A 24238-nucleotide genomic window follows, 5' to 3' on the forward strand; every position below is an offset into this window, starting at 1 on the left:
TACGATTTCTTGTTCAAAATAAAAAAAAATAATTTTAAAGAATGCTGGAACCGTGCAACTTAGTCCTGCAACTGAAACCGATCAATTCAATCAGCCAGTCAATATGGTTTCTGGGAAAGTATACTGCGACCGATCAATAATTCTTTCAAGGTCAAGCTGTTATAAATCAGGCAACGTCTTTGAGCCAAGACTGCAGCGGCCGATCAATAAGTCTTCGATGCAAGACTGCACCCGATCAATAAGTCTTCTGAGAAAATATTGCACCCGATCAATAAGTCTTCTGAGAAAATATTGCAGCCGATCAATAAGTCTGAGAAAATATTGCAGCCGATCAATATGTCCTCAGAAAATATTGCAGCCGATCAATATGTCCTCAGAAAATATTGCACGATCAATATGTCCTCTGAGAAAATATTGCAGCCGATCAATATGTCCTCTGAGAAAATATTGCAGCCGATCAATATGTCTTCTAATCAAGTAATGCCACCAATTATTTACGTTTTCGAGCTGGCTGCGACCGATCCATTCCCTTTTAAGCAAATACATCAACAATTGTCAAGTACTCTAACCACTCAATATCGCTTGCAAGTGCTATACCTGTTGCAAACGATCAATATCGCTTCTAGGCAAATATTGTAACCGGTCAATATTTCCTCTAAGCAAATACAACAGCCAGTTATTCAAGGTTTTCCAGTGAAGTATTGCAGGCGATTATTGCCTATCCTTAACAAACACTACAACCAGTCAGGCGAGGTCTTTGAGAACACTCACTGTGTTCCATCAATCTTCTGCCTTGCTTTTAACTGTAATGAAATTACGACCAGTCAGATTAAACGGCAAAATACGACCACCCATCGGTACTCTGTTCAATAGCCACCTGCCAACAGTTTTACGCAACCTGTCAATCATAGACGTCTGAGAGATAACCTAATACCAAGCGAGACAGACATATTTACATACATTACCTTCAGCAGTTTCCAATGCTAAAACGTCAGCGCCACTGAAGACTAACAATTCAATTAGAATCAACAAAGCATTTATGAGTTTTGTCACAAATAATTGTTCACTGTGATTTTTAATCTACATATTGCATATTTCATACCGGATGCCCTAAACATATATAAGTATTTGTGACATGATGTCTTGAACAAAAAGGGAATATAATATCTCCTTCCTTTAAATTAAGTAAAAAAAAATCTCTGACCACTGCTGCTGTGACGCCAGCTAGAGGTTAAAATCTATCAAGTCTGAATATTAAGCAATAAATATTGTTAGGATTCGCTCGAGAGCAAAAATTTAAAGCTAAAAAAAAATAGGAAAAAGGCTGAAAATGGCAAAAATCACAAATAAAAGTGAAGGTTAAAATATGACTAGCATCCAATTATTAATTAAAAAATCACCTTTTTGCTTCTGCATCTATTCAATCGATTTTTAATCAACTCAAACATCGCCCCCCCACCTCCCCTCAGGAAATCATGGAGGCCATGCAACCGGCTCTCCTCCCCAATTATAGATTCCACCTACTTCTTTTTTCCCCTCAGGTCGTGGGGGACGTCGCCCCCCCCCAAAAAAAAAAAAAAAAAAAACAAAAAAAAAAAAAAAAAAAAAAAAAAAAAACAGGTGCCTGCTTAAAGCATAGCTGCTCTCCTCAGGATAAATGCAGAACCTGATTAATCAATTTGTGAGGATACCGTCACATTCGCTAATTAAGCAATTAATTCATATTAGCTAAAGGCTATGTTCTCTAATCAAATTCAGTTGTCAGAATAATAATGATTCTATCTCTCTCTCTCTCTCTCTCTCTCTCTCTCTCTCTCTCTCTCTCTCTCTCTCGGTTACTCAGAGCTAGATCATAGGAAACAGCAACAAATTAGTCAAGGAATAATTGGCAAACTGAACTAAAAATAATCAGCATGCAAACCCCAAAATTAATAAGAAAATCAACTCAAGGTCAATTTTGTTCCAACGTGCAACACAAGCTTCAAATTTAGTAAAAACTATCACACGACCACACCACAAACCACCAATACATCCACAGTAGTGCTCAGGTCAGTCTCTCTCTCTCTCTCTCTCTCAAGCTAATTATTTCAAACTGCCTCATTAAACTACTTACAGCGGATACGAACAAGGCAGCCAAAATATACCTCAAACTGAGCTTCGACCATCTTCGATGGTCCTGGATATACGAGAGAGAGAGAGAGAGAGAGAGAGAGAGAGAGAGAGAGAGAGAGAGAGAGCAGACTTCAAAATGGTCCAGATCTTCGATCTAAGAGACACAACATATTAAATTCCCGAAAAAAAAAATAATCCCTTGAAACGATCTGAAAAAACGACGAAGAAAACTGGAGAATCGAGAATCCAGGAGATGAGAGAGAGAGAGAGAGAGAGAGAGAGAGAGAGAGAGAGAGAGAACAAAAGGAATCTCTAATCCAAAAATCTTCCCTTGCCTGGCGGAGAATTTCCTAAGTGATTTTTTTTACACTTGGAAGGAATCTTATTCGTTTCTCAAAACGCCAAAAGCGGCGACGTAATAGCTACGTTTTTTTCCCCCCGGAGAAATTCGTGATTTTTATTCCTTATTTTTTTTTATTAAATTAAATCAGTCGGGAATTTTTTCTTTTCATGGGACACAAAAGGATAAGCGGTACACACACACATACCTACACACAGACACAGACATGGGCACAAACACACAGACACACACACACGCACACACATTTTATATATATATTACATTTATATATATAAGTATATATTATATATATATATTTATTTACCACATTTTTATACCGTAACATACATACACAAATCAAATATACTACATATATTAGTATGTATGTATACACAGATACATAATATAAAAAATATAGATAGTCACATACGTACATAAATTACACATACATACATGTATGAGTTTTATATATGTATATATATATATATTATATATATATATATATATATATATATATAATATATGTGTGTGTGTGTGTGTGTGTGTTAAATATGACATCAGTCACTTTAGTTTTACATATTTTGGGGTAGATAAATGATCAGACTATCATCACATACTGACGGATGAGGAAAGATATTACTCATTTGTATGGGGTATGAGAAAAAAGGAGGCGGTGGTGGTATTGGTAGCTAGTAAAGAACTGCAAAGGAAATAATATACTTTTTCTTAGAATATCTAGAAATGGTATGGTGGATCTTGTAAAAGAAGAATGAAATAGAAGAGTAGTGAGACTGACAAAAAAAAAAAAAAAAAAAAAAAAAAGTATTAAGTGACGGAATTGCTTGTTGTGGCGAAAAATCCATACATTCATACATACATACATACGTACGTACGTACATGCATACATACATGTCCACCCGTCAAACTCTCAAAAGATCTGGATTCCGTAAGGCTGGAAAAAATGAGAACATTTTCCTTCGTGGAGGGAGAGATGAGAGAAGAGAGAGAGAGAGAGAGAAGGGAGATTGAGAGAGAGAGAGAGAGAGAGAGAGAGATGTGTCAACCATCAGGATTTCAAAGGGAACCAAAAATATCAATAGAGCGATCTATAAAAAGGATATTAAAAAAAAGGATAAAAAGGGGAGAAAGAAAGAAAGAGAGATGAAAGGATCTGTTAGGAGATGAAAGAGATACACCCTAAAGGACATCAATGGCCAATGGGTCATTTCATTTCTCTCTCTCTCTCTCTCTCTCTCTCTCTCTCTCTCTCTCTCTCTCACTGCGTGTGTGTGGCTCCTTCGCTTTTAGTAGTTCAGTCAATATAAAGTTAGTGATATGTTACATATGTAAAAATATATATAAAAAAGGAAAAAATATAAGCGTAACTTAAAATAAAAACATCAATATATATATATCTATATATATATATATATATATATATATATATATATATATTAATTTATAAATATTAAAACGAAATCACCTGTACAATATGTACGTGCGTGGGAGTTCACAAATAGCCGATCAAAGAAGCCAGCTTGGTGAGTAATAATTCTCTCTCTCTCTCTCTCTCTCTCTCTCTCTCTCTCTCTCTCTCTCTCTCTCAAATCGATAAATCAATACTTCTATCACTGATGTCGACTTTACTTACGCTTCCTCAAATCCATTCAGCCAAAATGAGAGAGAGAGAGAGAGAGAGGAGAGAGAGAGAGAGAGAGAGAGAGGCACCTTTGATCTCTTTTGATGGCATGTAATGCAGGTAACAGATTACGTGCCGTCAATGGGTGCCTCCGTTTTTTTTTCCTCTCTCTCTCTCTCTCTCTCTCTCTCTCTCTCTCTCTCATTAAAAATACAGTAGGCCTTTATCTAAGGAGTGAAAGAATTACCTGGTTGGTAGTTAACTGTCGTGAATAACAAATTTGAGAGAGAGAGAGAGAGAGAGAGTCTTGAGAGAAGAGAGAGATTGAAGAGAGATTCGAGGAGAGATTTTGAGTGAGAGAGAGAGAGAGAGAACGGATGAGAGAATGTATGATGAAAATGTTATTGTTAAGTATCTGATGGTCAGTTGACCGAGGTGGATCGCGACTGAGTTTGACTTTTGAGAGAGAGAGAGAGAGAGAGAGAGAGAGAGAGAGAGAGAGAGAGATGTTATGAAGTTATGGAGTTCGTGATTGACCGACTGTATCGGGGGAAGAAAAACTGAGTTTGAACTTTGAGAGAGAGGAGAAGAGGAGGAGAGAGAGAGAGAGAGAGAGAGAGAGAGAGGGGGGGAATGGAGAAATGAGCTGGTATAAGCGATCAACAATACGTCCAAATGGAAGGACGTGACACAATTAAACCACAACTAAACCAATGGGTCATCGAAGAGGTCGCTATCTCATTCCGCCTGGGTGAACCCATTCATAAGACATCTAAAAAGAGTCTCTCTTTTCAATAAGAGTTTCTTTCACTGCTAAAAACGTCACACAGCGATGATGACGTCAGCGTTCTTCTCATAAAAAAAAAAAACTTTGGAATGGAGAAAGGAAATGCACAGTCGACCAAGTCAGCGCATAAGGAATAAACCACGCAAAGACGTCAATGAAGAAGAGATCTTAAGATTGCACGAGTCCTTGAATGCATGTGCATTGTGAAACACACACACACACACACACACACACTATATATATATATATATATATATATATATATATATATATATATTCACTAATACGTAGGAACTGAAAGACATCTGTTTTTTGCATCATTCATTTTTTGACTTATGAGTGGAAGATAAACACTTTTTACATAAACCAACTAAGAATTAGACGTTTGTGTGTATGTATGTATGTATATCATGTATGTATATCTGATATATATATATATATACATATATATATATATATATATATGTATATAATATATATATATATATATATATATTATATATCATACTGACACAAGTATGAATAAAATTAACAGAATAATCCTCGTAGAGAGAGAGAGAGAGAGAGAGACAGAGAGAGAGAGAGAGAGAGAGAGAGCCAACCTCGTCCATTAATATTATAACATAGTACTTAGGGCCCTTGAATAATGGAGGTCCACTTCCTTGGCAGGAATCTCGTGCCAAACGATTTATCAGAAAAGAAGAAGAAGAAGAAGAAGGAAAAAAGGAGAAGGAGAAGGAAGAAGAAGAAGATAAGACAGACAGACAAACGCCGATAAAGTGGCGACAGCTCAGTAATGAAAAAAAAAAAAAGTCTTACATGATAAAATTCGCAAGCCTGTCTCCCAGATAAAGACTTACTTCAAACGTCGCTCAACTCTTCAACCCCCATTCTAACCTCAAGGACCTCTCCGAGAAACCCCGCCCCAAGCCCCCCAAGCTACTAAACCCATGGCGGCACCCCTCCCTTCCCCCACCTCCCCCCCACAATTCCCAAAAGCAACGGACGTTCCTAGTATAGTTAATAAAATACGTGCAATAACAATTCTCACATCATAGGAAACGTATTTTAAAATTCCTTTCTATTTACAATGAACTCATTCACTCCGCCAACTTGACGATCCAGCCTGGCATAGAGCTTGCATTCAGAGAGAGAGAGAGAGAGAGAGAGAGAGAGAGAGAGAGAGAGAGAGAGAGAGAGAGAGAGATGCTTAAATGTAACCTGATCCAGGAAATGCTCCGTGCTCTAATTACTACTGCGCTCTTGCTTGCAAGTTGCCGGTCGTAAATTTAGCAACATTTATCGCAAGCCTTGTTGTAGCTCTTTGGGCAAGTATGCTATCAGTGCTATTAAAAGCATGAAAGAGAGAGAGAGAGAGAGAGAGAGAGAGAGAGAGAGAGAGAGAGAGGAGCATAAACTGCCATTTCACGTGCAGAGCACTCGCGATAAGATTCGAACAAATACTCTTTTAAATATGTACATGCATTCATACACAAACAATTACACATATTATATATATACACATATATATATTATTTACATATAATTAATTATAAAACATCCACACAAATACTGGAGCCTTGACCACTGAAGGTAGCAGACGCCACCAAGATACAGTTATAGTGAATGAAATACAAAGGTTATTTTACCTTGTAATAATAATACGGGTGGAAAATGGCGGGAGACTCGGTGTCTAGGAGAAATAGTGCGACGAGAAACATTACTTCTCTGATCTCAATCGTCGTAGTTATTAATCTGATGTAACTTTTACTAGGGGCTGATGGCCTAATACAAAAAGAAAAAAAAATTCTTGATTGACATTGATATAAAGGCAACAAGGAAAAAAGGGACGAATTATTAGGTAGAGAGCAACACAACGAAGCCCCAAATGAAGTCCAGGAGAATTAAGGAAAATGTGAAAAATATAATACACATTAAGAAACACGATAAAACAAATGAAGACGCTATAACTGAAGCGATAAGGCAGAAAAAAAACCCCCCCCCCCCACCCCCCCCCCCAAAAAAAAAAAGCCATAGAAAAGAAACACACCACAAAGAACCACCAAAAGCCGCTAAGCAAAGCAAGGAAATAACAAACACGCAAAGAAAAAAAAAAAAAAAAACACACACACACACACACACATAAAACACAGAGTCTGGAACGGCCACAATGGAGTGCTAATAATAACTTGCATCGTCTTCTTATCTGCTTTATTGCACGGGCTTAATGGCTTCCCAGGGGCCCGTTTCAGCTACATTCTCTTTCATAAAAAAAAAAAACTCCAGATACTTCATCACAGAAATACATTAGCCGTTTTATTCTACAAATTGCTTGTCTTTTTTTTCTTTTTACGGCCATGATGTGATTGTTTTTTTTTTATGTGTGTAAAGATGTGCTGTGTTTAAGTGCATTTATGTGACGTGAGTCTGAATATTCCTATGAATGCAGTGATAGGAAACTATGAAATTATATATAAAATATATTATATATATAATTTAATTATTAAATTTTTAGTATATCATTAATAATATATATATATATATCTATGAATTTATATATAAATATAAATATATATTATATATATTAATTAATATATATATATATATATAATATAGATATAGATTATATAAATGTACAACTGCACATATACGATTACGTAATATGTGACGGTTGCATGCTTACGAAACCATTGCCCCAACAAACTAACATTCACTCATACATAGATATACTCACATGTATATATATATTTATACATACACATATATATTACACAGACATACACACATATACATATATTTCAAATAGCATTTGGTTCACGTCCTAAACACAACTAAGATGTATAGTATTATCAAGCACTCACTGAATCAATAAATAAAGGCTAATTGTGGAAGTGACTATATTGCCTTGCCTCTTTTCTATGCAGCCATCCTTTATAAAGGAAAACTGATTTACTATTATTATTATTATTGAATACATACGTCCATAACACCAGAAATAATATTCATCTACATCTCTTTTCTAGCAACGCATTACGTTAAGAGGCGTTCTCTCTCTCTCTCTCTCTCTCTCTCTCTCTCTCTCTCTCTCTCTCTCTCTCTCTCTCTCTCTATATATATATATATATATATATATATATATATATATATATATATATATATACATAAACTCCAATGAACCCGAAGCACAAGAGCAGGAGCAGATTGCAAGCACCTCGGAAATAAATTCGGCCGCGGAGAGCAGCAGAATCATATTTAATGTTGCACTCCAGTTGCAGCCGCAATACCCATTGCCGGGTGCCAACACCCCCCCCCCCTCCACCCCCCTCACTCCGATGGCATTCCTACAAAGCTCAGCAACCAACCAGCCAGCCTGTTGGCGGCGGGCCGTTTCTTGCAGTTAATTTCGTAGCGACACGTTTGCGTACTTGTGTATGTGTAGGTATATATATATATATATATATATATATATTATATTATATATATATATATATATACGATATACATATATATACAACATACATTCGCTGACACATATATATTTACACTTATAATTTAAATAAAAAATCCCAAAAGAATTATTAAAGGGGATAAAGGGAACAATTACCAACAGGGCGTGATGTAGACCTTTACGCTCGGGGGGGAGGGGGAGGGGGGGCGAGGGAGAAGGTCGGAACTTTGTGAGAGGCCCAGGCTTCATCTGGTCGCCTTTTAAACGACGCCTCAATGCAGTTCATTAGCGACCCTTTGTTCTGGGGCCGTCGCCTCCTGCCGTCTCGGATCCACAGTGTTCCTTTGGATGCCTTCTTTGATGCCTTCATCTCACAGAGGGCACGATCCTTAATCCTGGGATTAGCTGATTGGGACTCTCTTTCATGCGGGGCACTCTCCTCCCTCCTCCTCCTCCTCCTCCTCCTCAGGATACCCTCCTTACAACCACCATCAGTAGAAAAATGACTTAGTGCAACAGCTCCCCCCCTCCTCCTCCTCTCCACTACCTCCTCCTCCTCCTTTTCCTCCCCCTCTCCTTGGGAAGAAAGGAAGAAGGAGCATCGAATAAGAGGGCAGCTACTACCTGCACACGGCAGGACAAAGAAATATGAATGAATGGGGACAAAGGGTAGGTCACAGATACTTTCACGCCTAATCTCTACGACAAGAAACCTGAGATTACGACCATTTATTATTATTTTATTAATTATTATTATTATTATTATTATTATTATTATTATTAAAACGCACAAAACACTGGCCAAGGCCAACCTTAAAATTCCATTAACTCGCAGAGCAAAATTCCGCAGAATAAGACGTCCATATTTGACAAGATTACGACCATTATTATTATCATTATTATCATTAATATTAAAACGCACTAAACATTTCCCAAGGCCAACCTTAAAATTCCACTAACTCGCAGAGCAAACTACCGCAGAATTAGACGCCCATATTTGACAAGACGGCAAAGATAAACCTTTTATATAGTAAGACGCGACTTGCAATCTTATGTTAATGTTTTCTTGTGTTGTGGCGACTGTCTATGGCCAATGAATTCCATTTTTAGAATTTCCTTTGACTATATCGGGTTAGCCTCCCCCTTCTATATAAAGTACATATACGCAGAGTGGAGGTCCCTTGGTCCCTACTTCGGGACAGTACGTACCGTCACTTTTGACGATATCGGTACACAAAAAACAAACCATATAACATCTATAAACATTACTGTGACGGATAAAATAAAAAAATATATAAAAGTCTTTTATCATCTTAAGAAGATGGACAGCTTCCGTTCTATTCCACAAAAAAAAAAAAAAAAAAAAAAAAAAAAAAAAAAAAAAGTCTAACGGAATGTCATCATTCTTAAAATAAAAATGATTTATGACCATATGAAGACACACAAAGAAGCAATAAAAATAGATCATATTTTTTTTTAGAAAAAAAAAAACACAGCAGACTTATTTTATGAAAAACAATTACGACTTTTTATCTACGTTTCCAGTCTCTTCACGGAGATCGTCAAAATACACTATATATATCCTCTTTATCTCTCATCACTGCTACAGAGCGAGCTGGCCTTATTCCAGAATAACTTCTTCTTGTCGTTGATTCCCTCTCTGAATCTTCATCAATCATCATCATCATCTTTTTCAGTGAGTGAGATCTCTCCTTTCTATAATATTTCCCTTTACCTCCTCCTGTTTCTTCCTAATGAACACCGTAATAATCTTAGGCAGCTTGAATTTTAAGTCGTTCGTCCCTGTGTTGGGATTTTTCTACATGAATAGGGGTTATATTCTTGAATTCAGAATTAATAATAAATAATTAATAATAAAATAATAATAATAATAATAATAAGTAAAGTAGTAGTAGTAGTAGTAGTAGTAGGTAGTAAGTAGAAATTACAGTTAGTAGTAGGTAGAATAAATCAGGCAACAACAACAACCGATTCACGTCTACAAAACTGCCTCCACGGCAGAGTTAATAATAATAATAATAATAATCATAATAATCATAATAATAATAATAAAATAGTATGTCAAGCACAACAAAAATAACAAAAACAACAATAACAACTGATTCACGTCTACACACTTTCCTCGATGGCGGGGTTAAAATAAATAATATTAATAATAATAATAATAATAATAATAATAATAATAATAATAATATAATAATAATAATAGTATATAGGGCACAACAACTAAAACACCTACAACCGAATCACGTCTCCAAAACTTCCTCGATGGCGGGGTTAATAATAATAATAATAATAATAATAATAATAATAATATATCAGGCACAACAACAACAACAAAAACATCTACAACCGAATCACTTCTCCAAAACTTCCTCGACAGCGGGTCCACTGGAAAAACAAGTCGCTTAAATAACCTGGGTGCGAGAAAGCACCGCGTACCGTCTTTGCGTCAACCGCAAAGAGCCTCCAACGAACTCAAAAAGGCTCCAGTGAGCTCGAGAACTCCCAAATGCGATTATAAACCTTGCGACCGTTATGGAGGGAGGACTGTTTGTCCTCGCGGGAGCCACCGGTCGGTCGGAAAACCTCAAAAAGAGCATTGTGATAAGCCGTGGTTCCGATGGTATTTGTTCCGACACCTGACGTAATGAAGACCCGTCGTCGTCCGGAATGCGTACAGTACCGGTATAGTAGGCTGCTATCCTTGGTATGGGTATGGGTATCATGAGGTCCTGGGGCTCCTGTCACTTCAATTTCGACTTGATTCATCTTCGCGGAATCAGATCGAGTCTGCGCTGATATTTCGCCAATGAGGACTGGCGCTGATATTATGTATAGAGGGGTCATACAACTATGGAGATATTAACACTCACATATGTATACATGCAGATATATATTTATATATACACATTTATAGATGTGTGTATGTACTAGCACGTATGTAGACGTGCACATTACACATGGCAATACATGAAAGGATGTATGGAAAAACACACAGGTATGCATCACAAAATCTTGTGTGTGTATGTGTGTGTGCGCGCGCGCAGTTACTTCGAATTTAACCTCCCACTCTCTAACTCCCAAATTAATCTTCGTAGTTAATTTCCCAATAAAACCGTTATTTCGCAAGAACACCAATTCTCTCTCTCTCTCTCTCTCTCTCTCTCTCTCTCTCTCTCTCTCTCTCTCTCTCTCTTTTTATTGCTCTTTTTTTTGTACCCTTACCTTAATAAAACCCTGATGCCATTGCTCAATTGCACTTCTCCCAATATATCGAAGAAAAAAAAAAGGCCACGAGATAAAATTTCTAATTAATTAATGGCCGACGCCAATGCACACGTGCGTCCATGTGTACAGGTTGCTCTAGGCAACTTCGGAATATAATGACTTGTAAAAATACTTATAAAAATACGAGGTTAAAATCGTGTATAAAGTAAAATTAAAAGTCAAATTAATTATTGCCTTTTTCGATGAATGTAGTGTTATAAGATATTTTGTTACACACTCATACACACATATACATATATAAAATACACACATATATATACAGTACATAAATACACACATAGATATAGATGTGTGTGTATGTGATACAGCTATATGTGAAAAAAATAAAAGTCAAAATAATATACATAAATCATCTTAATGTGCTCGAATGTCAAAATAAATTATATTAGTTCCAACCTCACACCACACCCAAATACGTTCAAAATTACTGAAAAAAAAATAAAAACCGGCCTCACATATGGAAATCCCTTATAAAAAAAACCACTTCTGACCTTTCAATTGCTACGAAATCCATTCGTTAAAAATTTCGGGCGGTAAAAATGTAGCCGAAAACGATCCAACTTACGAATTTGAAAAGGGCCGGAAAAATCAGTTGCTGAAATTCTGGAAGGTTTTAAATGCTGGGAGCGTGTCGCCTTTTTTTTTTCATTTCATTGGAAGCTTCAATTATGAATATATCGAGGAATGAGTGGAACTGTTCCTGAAATATATAGTAATCTTTCAGCAACCAAACTTTAACGAGATCTTTCAGGATATATCACCACTTTTTATGTATATGTATGTATTAGTTTGTGTGGTCTTTAGGTCTGTCTTGTCATTGTGTATGAATTTACATATATATATATATATATATAATATAATATATATATATATATATATATATATATATATATATGAATTTATGATATATATATAATATATAATATATATATATATATATATACACACACATATATATATTATATATGTATTGTATTATATATATTATTATATATATACACATACATATACTACATATTATATATATAAGAATATTTTGAAGCATTCCGAGCTCCAACAATGTAACAGCCATACAAACGACCAACTTCTTCGTGGCATAAAATCTGGATCTAATCCTGGAGTAGATCGAATAAAGCGAGTGAGAGAAAATCGAATCGCAACTTATATCGAGAAATGTCAAGGCACCTCTCTTCTTCTCTCTCTCTCTCTCTCTCTCCTCTCTCTTCTCTCTCTCTCTCTCTCTCTCTCTCTCTGTCGTGAAGGGAGGCATCGTCATAACTCTCCCAGTATTCATACTATCCTTAAGAATTGTTCGCCTTCAGTCTATGCACGCACGCATGGTAGACTGTGCGCAAGCACTCTGCATACAAATGCTTCCTTGTGCATACACTGTGCATTCTTAACATTTAAGTGAATAGTTAAACAAAAACAAAATCGAAGATTCATCAAAATATCTGCATCATTATAATAATAATAATAATGAATAATAATAATAATAATAATAATAATAATAATAATAATAATAATAATAATAATAGTAATAATAAATAATATATATATATGACTGGTAAAAATTTATAGCAGCAACTGCCGGTACAAGAGTCAAATGATGGAATCAGCCTTAATAAAAGAGAAGCAGGTAATGAACATCTCAAAAGGGGCGTGGATCTCAGATGTCGTCGACGAAGTTTCATTCAACCAACGCTTAAGAAGATTAAAGGAAGATATCAGCGGGGATGACCTAAACTGGCTTACTTGTGGACGGATCTCTTGGGTATAAATACCGCCCCCTTTTCTGTAAACTTTTCTCATTCATATATCTTGAAGAGAGAGACAGCAGTCTCTGAAATATAGTACTTTTCTCTCTACATTTTGGTGTTTTTATGGCTCCTTTTATTAGATATAGATATATATATATATATATATTATATACATATATATATATATATATATATATATATATATATATATAGAGAGAGATGAGAGAGAGAGAGGAGAGAGAGAGAGAGAGAGACGGAGAGAGAGAGAGAGATTTCTTTCTCTCTCTCTCTCTCTCTACGAACATTCGGCCCTCTTTTGATCCTTTGGCGGTCAGTCAGCTTCCGGACCCCACCCCCCCTGCTCCACCAACTCTCTCTCTCTCTCTCTCTCTCTCTCTCTCTCTCTCTCTCTCTTCCTATTCCGCTCAATTTACTTTTTTCCGGCCTCCACTTGTTCACGTCGACGGTCAGCGTCTTTGCCTGTCATCTGTTCCCCCCCCACCCCCCTTTTTTTTTTCTTTAGGGTGGGGGTGGGGGTCAATTTTCCCCTGACCACAATAAACTCAATTTTTGGGAGGGATAACCTTTTATATAACTTTTCCTCTAACACAATGGACCTATGTATAAGAAACCCACGCAGGGGACGGTAGTGCCGTCAGTGCACCTCAAGCGTGGCGCACTGTAGGCATTACTTAAATGTACTTTACAGCGTCCCTTCGGCCCCTAGCTGCAACCTCTTTCTTTCCTTTTACTCTACCTCCGAACATATTCCTTCTTCTATTCGACTTTACACCGTCTCTAACGATTGTTTTCATTGTGCAACTGCAAAGGTTGGTGTTCCTCTTGCTGTATCTTTGCAACCATCTACTCTCAATGTCCTTTTCAGCGTTGAATGACCTTACAGGTCCCATCACTTGGCCTCTGACCTAAACCCTATACTCTGTTCTATAATTAGGTAATCTATGCCATCCTCCTCTCTTCTGCTTTATATCTTAACTTCGTTGACCATTTGCAGTGCAACGTCTACTCAGCATATGCATATCCTCTCTCTCTCTCTCTCTCTCTCTCTCTCTCTCTCTCTCTCTCTCTCTCTCTCTCTCTCCATGCTTCTCAGATTCCAGCCCTATGAGGTTAGTTGCAAGTTTCTAATAATTCGTGTTGGGACGGGGCTGCCAGCCCGGGGGGTCTGTTCCCCACAGTCAGCTTCATTTTCAACTCACCTTGCCTCCGGACCGAGGAATTCAGCAGAATAGATGAACTCACCTGAAAAAAGAAGAGAAAAATGATTTTAAATACGGGAAAAAAATCGAGGATCTTAATACTGGCAAAACATTATCTTAAAATTCCAAAACTGATAATATCAGCCTATATTGTAATGCTGGAAATATTATCCTAAATTTCAGTGCTGACAATGTTAAGCTATATTTTAATAGTGAAAATATATTATAATGAATTTCAGTACAGACAATATTGACCTGTTTTGTAATACTGGAAATATTATCCTAAATCCTAGTACTGGCAATGTTAAGCTATATTTTAAACTGGCAGTATCATCCTAAATTTCAGTACAGACAATCTATTGTAATATAGAAAATATTATCCAAAATTTCAATACAGACAATATTAACCTCTATTGTAATGTAAAAAATATCATCCAAAATTTCAATACAGACAATATTAACCTTTATTGCAATATAGAAAATATTATCCAAAATGTCAATACAGGCAATATTAACCTTTATTGCAATATAGAAAATATTATCCAAAATGTCAATACAGGCAATATTAACCTTTATTGCAATATAGAAATATCCAAAATTTCAATACAGACAATATTAACCTTTATTGCAATATAGAAAATATCATCCAAAATTTCAATACAGACAATATTAACTTCTATTGTAATATAGAAAATATCATCCAAAATTTCAATACAGACAATATTAACCTTTATTGTATTATAGAAAAAAAAATTATCAAAAATTTCAAAACTGAGAACACTAACCTATATATTCATATACTGAAAATATTAGCCCAAATTTTAATACTGAGAACAGAATCCTTATTCTAACGATAATATCAATTGTCCGTATTCTGTGCATATGTGGACATGTTGGCAAAATGATCAGAAATCCGAACTCAAATAATAAAATTCTGGTCGTTACATTTGTAAAAATTATTTCTTTATAACATGCTGGTGACAACACTGACAAATCCTAGGTCCAATCTAGAGACAATTTGGGAGCCATTCACTAGATGAAGCGCATATCTAGAGAATCTAGAAGAGTATCTAGAAACCAATTACTCTATACACTCGCCTATCCACTCATGTCGTTCATGGTATGAAGGGTAATAAAAAAAAAAAAAAAACACAAAAAAAAAAAAAAAAAAAAAAAAAAAAAAAAAAAAAAAAGCTTTTGGATGCTGATAAGCCCTACCAGCCATTGCAACATATTAAAAGAAGAGGAGTGGGGGGGGGGGGGAGGGGGGGGGGGGTTGACTGGGGAGGATGGCAGTGGAAGCCCACGAGACGGGGAGGGGAGGGGGGGAGGAGGAGGTTACATGACTTTTTTCATATTCTTTGGAAAAAGTGAAAGGCAGAGATAATCAATGGTTTTTTTGGTGGGGGGGTTGGGGGTTGTATGTGTGGTTCACTATCGCATAAAAACTGGGTTTATACTAGATGGTTAGATTTACAAATCTGCATACGGGCAAAAAACGCAGCTATGAAGGTAAAACTGCTGATGAAAAGATAATACGCATATGAAAAAGCACGGTTACAGATGTACACAGACAGGCAGACAGACAGACAGACACACACACACACACACACACATATATATATATATATATATATATATATATATATATATATATATATATATATATCATTATATGTTCTTTACTAGCGGAAAAAGAGTTCTATTATTATACTTCTTATTATTATCATTATCATTATTATTATTATTATTATTATTATTATTATTATTATTATTATTATTATTATTATTATTATTAGTATCATTATTCAATATACACAACTGTTTATTTGAAACAGCCTAAAAGACCGTAGTGAACATGTTAAAGCACAAAATGTCCAAAGGGTGGAAAATAAGCACAAAGCGCAGAAAAAAAAAAAAACAAAGAAAATAAATAAAGATAAACATACCAGCAGACGACAGAAACACACACGCATACAAAAAAAAAAAACAGTCGTTGACAGAACCAAAATAGAAATGTTTGGGCAACGGCGAAAACTCTAAGTGAAATATGACAGTATATATATAATAAATAAAAATAAATAAGCCAAGACAAACAAGCGGACGCCAGATACAAATTCCCAACACTTGAAACAACATTCTCTTTTTCTTGCTGCTGTCTTTTGTTCACCTTCTTCCTTTCCTTTTTTCCCCTTTTACAAAAAAAAAAAAGAAAAAAATATCATACCCTAGATTATGGTACTTGAAAGAAAAAAAAAGTTGGAGTGCCACACCATAAAGAAACATTATCTTCTAACATCATGACAGAAATGTTTACACCATGAGTGTGTTTGTATAATGTTGGAGGAGGGGGAGGGGGATTCCTTACTGGAGTGCCTATTGGAGGGCGGGGGAAGGGATATGGAGGGCCAGGAAAAAATTTGGGTGACTGTGCGTGAGAAAACAGGTCGTGATAAAGGTATGCTTTACTTCACTTGAGACCGACATCGACCTAGTGTCTTTATTCGTCTGCACCAGTTCACCCCCCCAAAAAAAACTCTCTCTCTCTCTCTCTCTCTCTCTCTCTCTCTCTCTCTCTCTCTCTCTCTCTCTCTTCCACTATAATATCAAAAGCTACTCCCTCTCTCTCTTATACTATATTATCAAAAGCTACTCTCTCTCTCTCCCTCTCTCTGCTTTCCTAACAGCAAGCGCCTTGTCTCTCTCACTTATATATTCCAGAACACCAATGACCAGTGCTCTCCCACTTGAAGACGCCGTGACGTCATCCGGGAATCAAACAAGACTTAATTAAGATTCGGAGCACGAAACAAATAAGGTGATTTTATGGATATATATTTGGCGATTAGTTGGCATTTCTTTGTTATTTTCTGAAGGAAAACTAATTCATTTAATGACGTTTAAATGTTTCAAGGTAGAAAAGAAAAGGCTTAGAGAATTCTGTTAAAAAATCCAGTAGGCGAATTACGTACTTGGTTGTTAGTCGACTGTATAGGATCATAGGAGAGAGAGAGAGAGAGAGAGAGAGAGAAAGAGAGAGAGAGAGAGAAGAACAGACGTCACAGATCAATGCCCCGTTACAATATCAACTTTTGCTAGTAAAAAAAAAAGAAAAGAGAGAGAGAGAGAGAGAGAGAGAGAGCTCGACGAAGTGATCTTCTTCGCCCTCCTAGGCGCCCAAAACATTCAACAGTTATTTCATCTGTGGCTCTCCAATTCCCCCCACCCCCACTCCATTACCACAACCACCCGTCCACCTAGGGACCCCCATCCCTCTCCCCACCAAAATCCAACACCTTCCACCTCACACCTTCTTGAAGAGTGACTCACTAATCCCCCCCTGCAACTCGAGCGCCTACATCCACCGTTAGGGTCAAAATGACCTTTCTTGAAACGGCCATATAGCCCTTATGAGAGACGGTGCCACCCGTAGACGAACAAGGAGACGAGAGATTCGTAGAGAAAGAATTGTTATTATTATTTCGTTTTTTGTTATGAGGTGTGATGCCACTACTTAGGGATTGTGTTTATGTTTACAGCATAAACAAATGGATAAAGAAGGATTAATAGGTAAAAACACGGATTATCAAATGGGTAAAGTCGAAAAGGATGATGTTAAAATAATAAGAAAAAAATATTAAAAATACTTAAGTACTTGAGTACATACAATTTAAATAGCCACCCACCCAGGCTGGGGGGCGTGGCGTAACGGGTGGGGGAGGGAAGGGACACGACAAAAACAACAATAATAAGAACAGTAGGAAGCAAAACAATGCATCAAAACAGCATAACAGACCAAAACAGAACCAGGGTCAAACCAGGTAAAAAAAAAGTCAAAGAGAATAATAAAAAGAAAAGAAAAGAAAAAAAAACTCTCTTTCCTTCTGAAGTCTTTGAGAGATGAAATAGACCCTCGCGGCGAAAAGACAAGACGAGGGAAAATTACACAGGGAAATATATTCTGCAAAGCATACAGAGAAATATACTATTCTGTCAAAAATGCGCGCGGCTGAAATCGCTGACGCGGGATTTTATATCAATCAGCTGATTGCTGGCGCTGACGGCGAGTAAGAAGGTTATCTGAATTTTTTTTATTTATTATATATTTTATTTATTATTCGCCGTCATCTTTCTGAAAAGTGTGTTCCTTCCTGTTTCCAGTCTACAGGAAACAAAAATGTTTATATTTGCCACCCGTTTTATTCTAAACGTTTATTTATCCATCCATTTTTGTTTTACATTTTAGAGACAAAAAACACAGATTTAATTAACAGGTAGATAAAAAATAGAATTCTAGATAATAATAATAATAATAATCATCTTAGGCCAAGAAACACGTCAAAAAAATAAAAAAAAGCCAAACACACACATGCACCCACGCAAACACACACACACACAAACATATATACATATACATATGTACATTTGTATATAAGAACAATTTTCCAACGGTGCCTTAAACAAATCAAAAACCAATTAAAGAAACCATCAAAATAAAACGCAAAGACGTCAGCGTATAAATAAAAAAGAAAGCAGAAAACGCTTCGTTAAAAGGTCCACAAATAAAAGAAGCAAAAAAGTTGAGAGAGAGAGAGAGAGAGAGAGAAAGTTTGAAACTATTGAAGGTTACAGTCCAACCCGAGGCATAACAATACAAGGTCTGGTATAATAAACGTAAGTGATATTTATAGCGAATTTATTAGGACGGTATGTGGTGACGTAGAGAGAGAGAGAGAGAGAGAGAGAGAGAGAGAGAGAGAGAGAGAGAGAGAGACTCTGACTCAATCTCTACAGCGCCCGACAAAGCAGCGGCTTATTTCTCAAAAGGTTACACACACACACACACACACACACAAAGGAATACAGAAAGTATGTAACACGAATCAATGCCCTTTTTGTTATCAAAGAGAGAGAGAGAGAGAGAGAGAGAGATAGTCGAGTCAGCCTTCTTCTGCTGGTAGAGTCGGTTAGCAGAACGCCCTTCCAAGAGTGCCAGTGTGTGGCGCCCCTACACAGTAAGTGGCACAGGATATGATGTCAGGGCAGGCACTCAGAAATACCCGTGGGGGTACAAAACACCTCTCTTGTGACTAATACCGCCCTTATTAAGCTTTTATGGGTACCAGCAGAGGGTATCAGAACATCCTTTATCGTGCCCGGGGCATAGACGTTCTCACATCACTTGTCGAAGTGACAAGGTCATACTATGCAGTGTAGAGGTGACTGCCGAATGTAAACAGAACTCTGAAAATAAATAAACGCAGGTGGCTTTATATGACTGCAGGTTATCCAATTTCTATCAAATGCAGTTCCTCGCTGGACGAGTGGTTTCCGCGCTCGGCTGCCAATCCGGTGGTCCGAGGTTCGATTCCCGGCTCTGCCAACGCGGAATCAGAGGAATTTATTTCTGGTGATAGAAATTCATTTCTCGATATAGTGTGGCTCGGATCCCACAATAAGCTGTAGGTCCCGTTGCTATGTGACCAATTGGTTCCTAGCCACGTAAAAAGATCTAATCCTTCGGGCCAGCCCTAGGAGAGCTGTTCATCAGCTCAGTGGTCTGGTAAAACTAAGATATACTTCTATCAGATGCAACCTATAATCTATACTTCTCTACGGAACACTAACCTGTTTTTCAATAACTTGTGGTCTCCATGATTCTTCATCATCCTCATAAAATACTAAATATTTAAGGTTTTTGTAAAAAACAGTTGGGATGGTATTGACAATAAATCATACTTGATAATTTACTGTCACTTTTTACAGGATGTGGCAGCTAATTACTGCACACTTTCTCGCTAAAATCCAGACTAAGCAGTGAATTGGGTTTACCTAGCAACTGGTCGACTACTGGGGGTCGCTTAGGAGGAGGTGAGAGAAAGTGAGAAGAGGAAAAACCTACACGTGTTCTCATTACTGCGTCAATAATTAATAAAAAAAAAAAAAAAAAAAAACAGGACAGACTCGACGAGGTCATTCTCATTCATATCTCTCTCTCTCTCTCTCTCTCTTATATATATACGTATATAATATATATTATATATATATATATATATATATACGTATATATATAAATATATAAAGATATATATATATATATATATATATATATATATATATATATGGTATGTGCATGTGCGTATGTATACAAACTCAATCTAAAACTACAACAAATAACCACTCTGTCTTAAAGTATATACGAAAAAAAGTCGTATGGAAACAATTAGAAGGCCACACCCCAAACATTCTCTCTCTCTCTCTCTCTCTCTCTCTCTCTCTCTCTCTCTCTCTCCTTCCCAAAACCTTTCACCGGAGCAAATGAGGTTTCAAACTCCCTTCGCAATAAACCAGACGATTCATTGCGAAGACTACTTCCTTTGTCATCGGGTGCTCGTTGATGGCCACATCGAACGAGAAACCACCTTACACATACAACTACTACACATGCCGTAGGGAGGTGTATGTACCATACAAGGATGGTATGTATGGACGTCCAAACACCAACCCCACCTTCCGTATATGATAAGCCCTGGATGTCATACACCCATACACTGATCCATATTAAGTTCCAATATGCTCCCATGTACCCATACAAGTTCCCTTATACTCTATAACCCCCCTCACGAAAACAAGAACCCATATACCCCCATGTACCCACACTCGCCCACAGACCGCCTGCCTGCTCTGTTGTCTTGCCAGTATATAATTATTTACCACAGACGAAAATGGATGAGACACTGGAGCGATAAAAAAAAAGGAACCATTGTTTTGGTCCAGATTTCTGGACGGATGAATGGAAGGGTCGGTTGAAAGGCCGACTGGCTGGCTGACTGTCGTGGATGTATGACTGGTGAATTGCACGCCGTTGGAGGGAATGGATGCGCGATGATTATCAAAGGTTGTTTGGGTGTAATGTATGTTTCATGATCCTCAAAATAATCTCAAGGAGAGCTTTTTTTTTTTTTTTAAACATTCACTGATGGGTATTGAAACTAACCCTCTAGGCATGATATTCATTCTCTCTCTCTCTCTCTCTCTCTCTCTCTCTCTCTCGCGAATATCATTATAAAAGTTTTTTAAGAACCCAAATAATTACAAGGAGAATTTTTTTGGATTACATTCATATATGAATACTGAAAATCACTAACTAACTAACTAACTCTCTCTCTCTCTCTCTCTCTCTCTCTCTCTCTCTCTCTCTCTCTCTCTCTCGCGAATATCACTGTGACAGTTGTTTAAGAACCCAAATAATTGCAATGAGAATATTTTTTGCGATACATTCGGATATGAGGACTAAGAATGACTCTCTCTTCTCTCTTCTCTTCTCCTTGGTCTCTCCCTCTCTCTCTATCTCTCTCGCTCTCGCGCGCGCTCTCTCGCGCTCTCTCCTCTCTCTCTCGCAAAGATGTTTTGTTAAGCCCCTAAATAATGTTAAAAGAGAAATTTTATGTGATCCAGGTAGAAAGGAGTACTGAGAACGAACGAAGCGCGCTCGCGAGCGCACGCGCGCGCGCTCGACGGCGCGCGCGGCGTCGCGCTCTGCTCGAAACGATCAAATAGGTTTTTTGGGCAGAATGGGCCAAGAGGGTTTTTGTGTCTGTTTGGTGTGTAAAAATTTTTTTTAAAGCCCCAAAATAATCTAAAAGAGAAATTTTTATGTGATCCATTCAGAAATGACTACTGAAAATAACTCTCTCTCTCTCTCTCTCTCTCTCTCTCTCTCAAGGATCGAGTACGATATAAGGCAACCTTTTAGTATATGACAGCTATCCGTACAGCGTTCATCTCCTAATCAAAGGCTACAGACATCCAAACTTTGGCAATCATCCGATGAATCAAAAGGCGCGGGGAGAGGGTGGCGCGAAGCAGAAATGTGCTCTCCTTGAAAATTCGCGAAGATATCAATCAAAACTTTGAGCAATCTTTTGATTAAACTAAAATACGCAACGATCGAAAGATCTATGCTCCTTTAATCAGTGGAGGATATCAACCAGCACTGTGCCGGCTTCTCCTCTGATTCATCAAATTGATTCAAATAAAACATTTCTCGAAAGGCAACACAAACAACCCCTGTTTGTAACAAAGGAACAAACGATTACCCCACGACATGTTTATGTGAAGGGGGAAGTTGAAAAACGACATGTTTACAAGACAGAAGTTGAGTAATGGCATGTTTGGATGACAGAAGTTGAAAAACGAGATGTTTATTGGACGAAAGTTGAAGGTCTAGGAGTCGCAGAATATAATGCCGAGCCGACTTCCGTAAGTGGATGATGATAATAATGATGATGAAAAACAAGAGAGAGAGAGAGAGAGAGAGAGAGAGAGAGAGAGAGAGCTGTCTGGATATTTGTACTGCTACTAAACTATAATCTAAAATTTTAAAAAGTCATATCAAGGTATTTGCTTGCATACGAAAGGTAATGGAGAGAGAGAGAGAGAGAGAGAGAGAGAGAGAGTTACAAGGATTAGCATGTCTCAAAGACTTGTTGATCCATCCAAGGAAACATCGTGTGCTCACTTATCTGTAGGAGCAGGTTTTACTGTGCATTCACAGTGTCCTAATGATTTTGTCTAGCTTTCTTTTAAACTCTTCCACACTATTGCTGTTTACAACTTCAGTTGGCAGTTTATTCCACGTGTCACATATCTTGTATGTAAAGAAGTTCCCACAGCGGGATGTGTTGTATCTCATAAGTTCTAGTTTCCATCCATTATTTCTTGTCTGAGAGAGAGAGAGAGAAAGAGAGAGAGAGTTACACGGATTAGGATGTCTCAAAGACTTATTAGTCCATCCGAGGAGACATCGAGAGAGAGAGAGAGAGAGCCAGAGAGAGAGAGAGAGAGAGAGAGAGAGAGAGAGAGAGAGAGAAACTCATCTTGAGAAGCTGAGAGGCCCTTTGCATAAGGAAACTCAATACAACTTAATTTATTGGGAAGAAAGTTTGGATGTTGAAGAGGGGAAGAAGAGCCAAACGACTTGTCAAGGACCAGATATCAACTCCCTCACAAAATTTATTTCGGTCTCGAGCGACAGAGAGACGGTAAGGTTAAGGGGTAGTAAGGTGGCCGAAGGGGGGTGGTGGGGTTAAGGGTGGGAAACTCTGGTTGGGGTAGGCAGGTTCATATGACGGGGAAACCTGAAGAGACTGATGTAAATGCCCCTGTTGACGTAAGTAATAATAATAATAATAATAATAATAATAATAATAATAATCCAAGACCACACTATAGTGTCTATCACATTTTAAGAAAATTATTATTGATAACAAAACAAGAAATACTAATTATCATCATGATCATAACAAAAATAATGCATTATGCATACAACAATAAGCCTCCTAAAATATTTAACAAAAATACATGCGATATATATTGGTGGAGGGGGTTGAAAGGGAGAGAGAGAGAGAGAGAGAGAGAGAGAGAGAGAGAGAGAGAGAGAGAGAGAGAGAGGGAGGTAGTGACACAGAAGGAAAAAAGGAAGGCAGGGAGGAAGGAATGGCACCTGGATAAAAAATGAAATAAAAAGTACCTCTACTCTTTCGCTGAGTGGAGGGAGATACACATGACAGTAATATCTCTGATCTGGGTTTAGTAAAAGGACATATTTTTGGGACTCC

General features: G+C 37.3%; 1 protein-coding gene and 1 long non-coding RNA gene across 2 annotated transcripts in view; both read right to left on the reverse strand.

Moving 5' to 3' along the window:
• LOC135214064 (rap1 GTPase-activating protein 1-like) overlaps positions 1-24238 on the reverse strand; it is a 767625-nt gene that overhangs the window by 249722 nt on the left and 493665 nt on the right. The window lies entirely within an intron of this gene.
• LOC135214079 (uncharacterized) overlaps positions 14617-24238 on the reverse strand; it is a 169289-nt gene continuing 159667 nt past the window's right edge. Inside the window, exon 3 of the long non-coding RNA XR_010314253.1 lies at positions 14617-14661. This is a non-coding gene — a long non-coding RNA (uncharacterized LOC135214079). The remainder of the gene's footprint in view (positions 14662-24238) is intronic.

This window comes from Macrobrachium nipponense, chromosome 45 (assembly GCF_015104395.2).
Source record: "Macrobrachium nipponense isolate FS-2020 chromosome 45, ASM1510439v2, whole genome shotgun sequence".
Lineage (NCBI taxonomy): Eukaryota > Metazoa > Arthropoda > Malacostraca > Decapoda > Palaemonidae > Macrobrachium > Macrobrachium nipponense.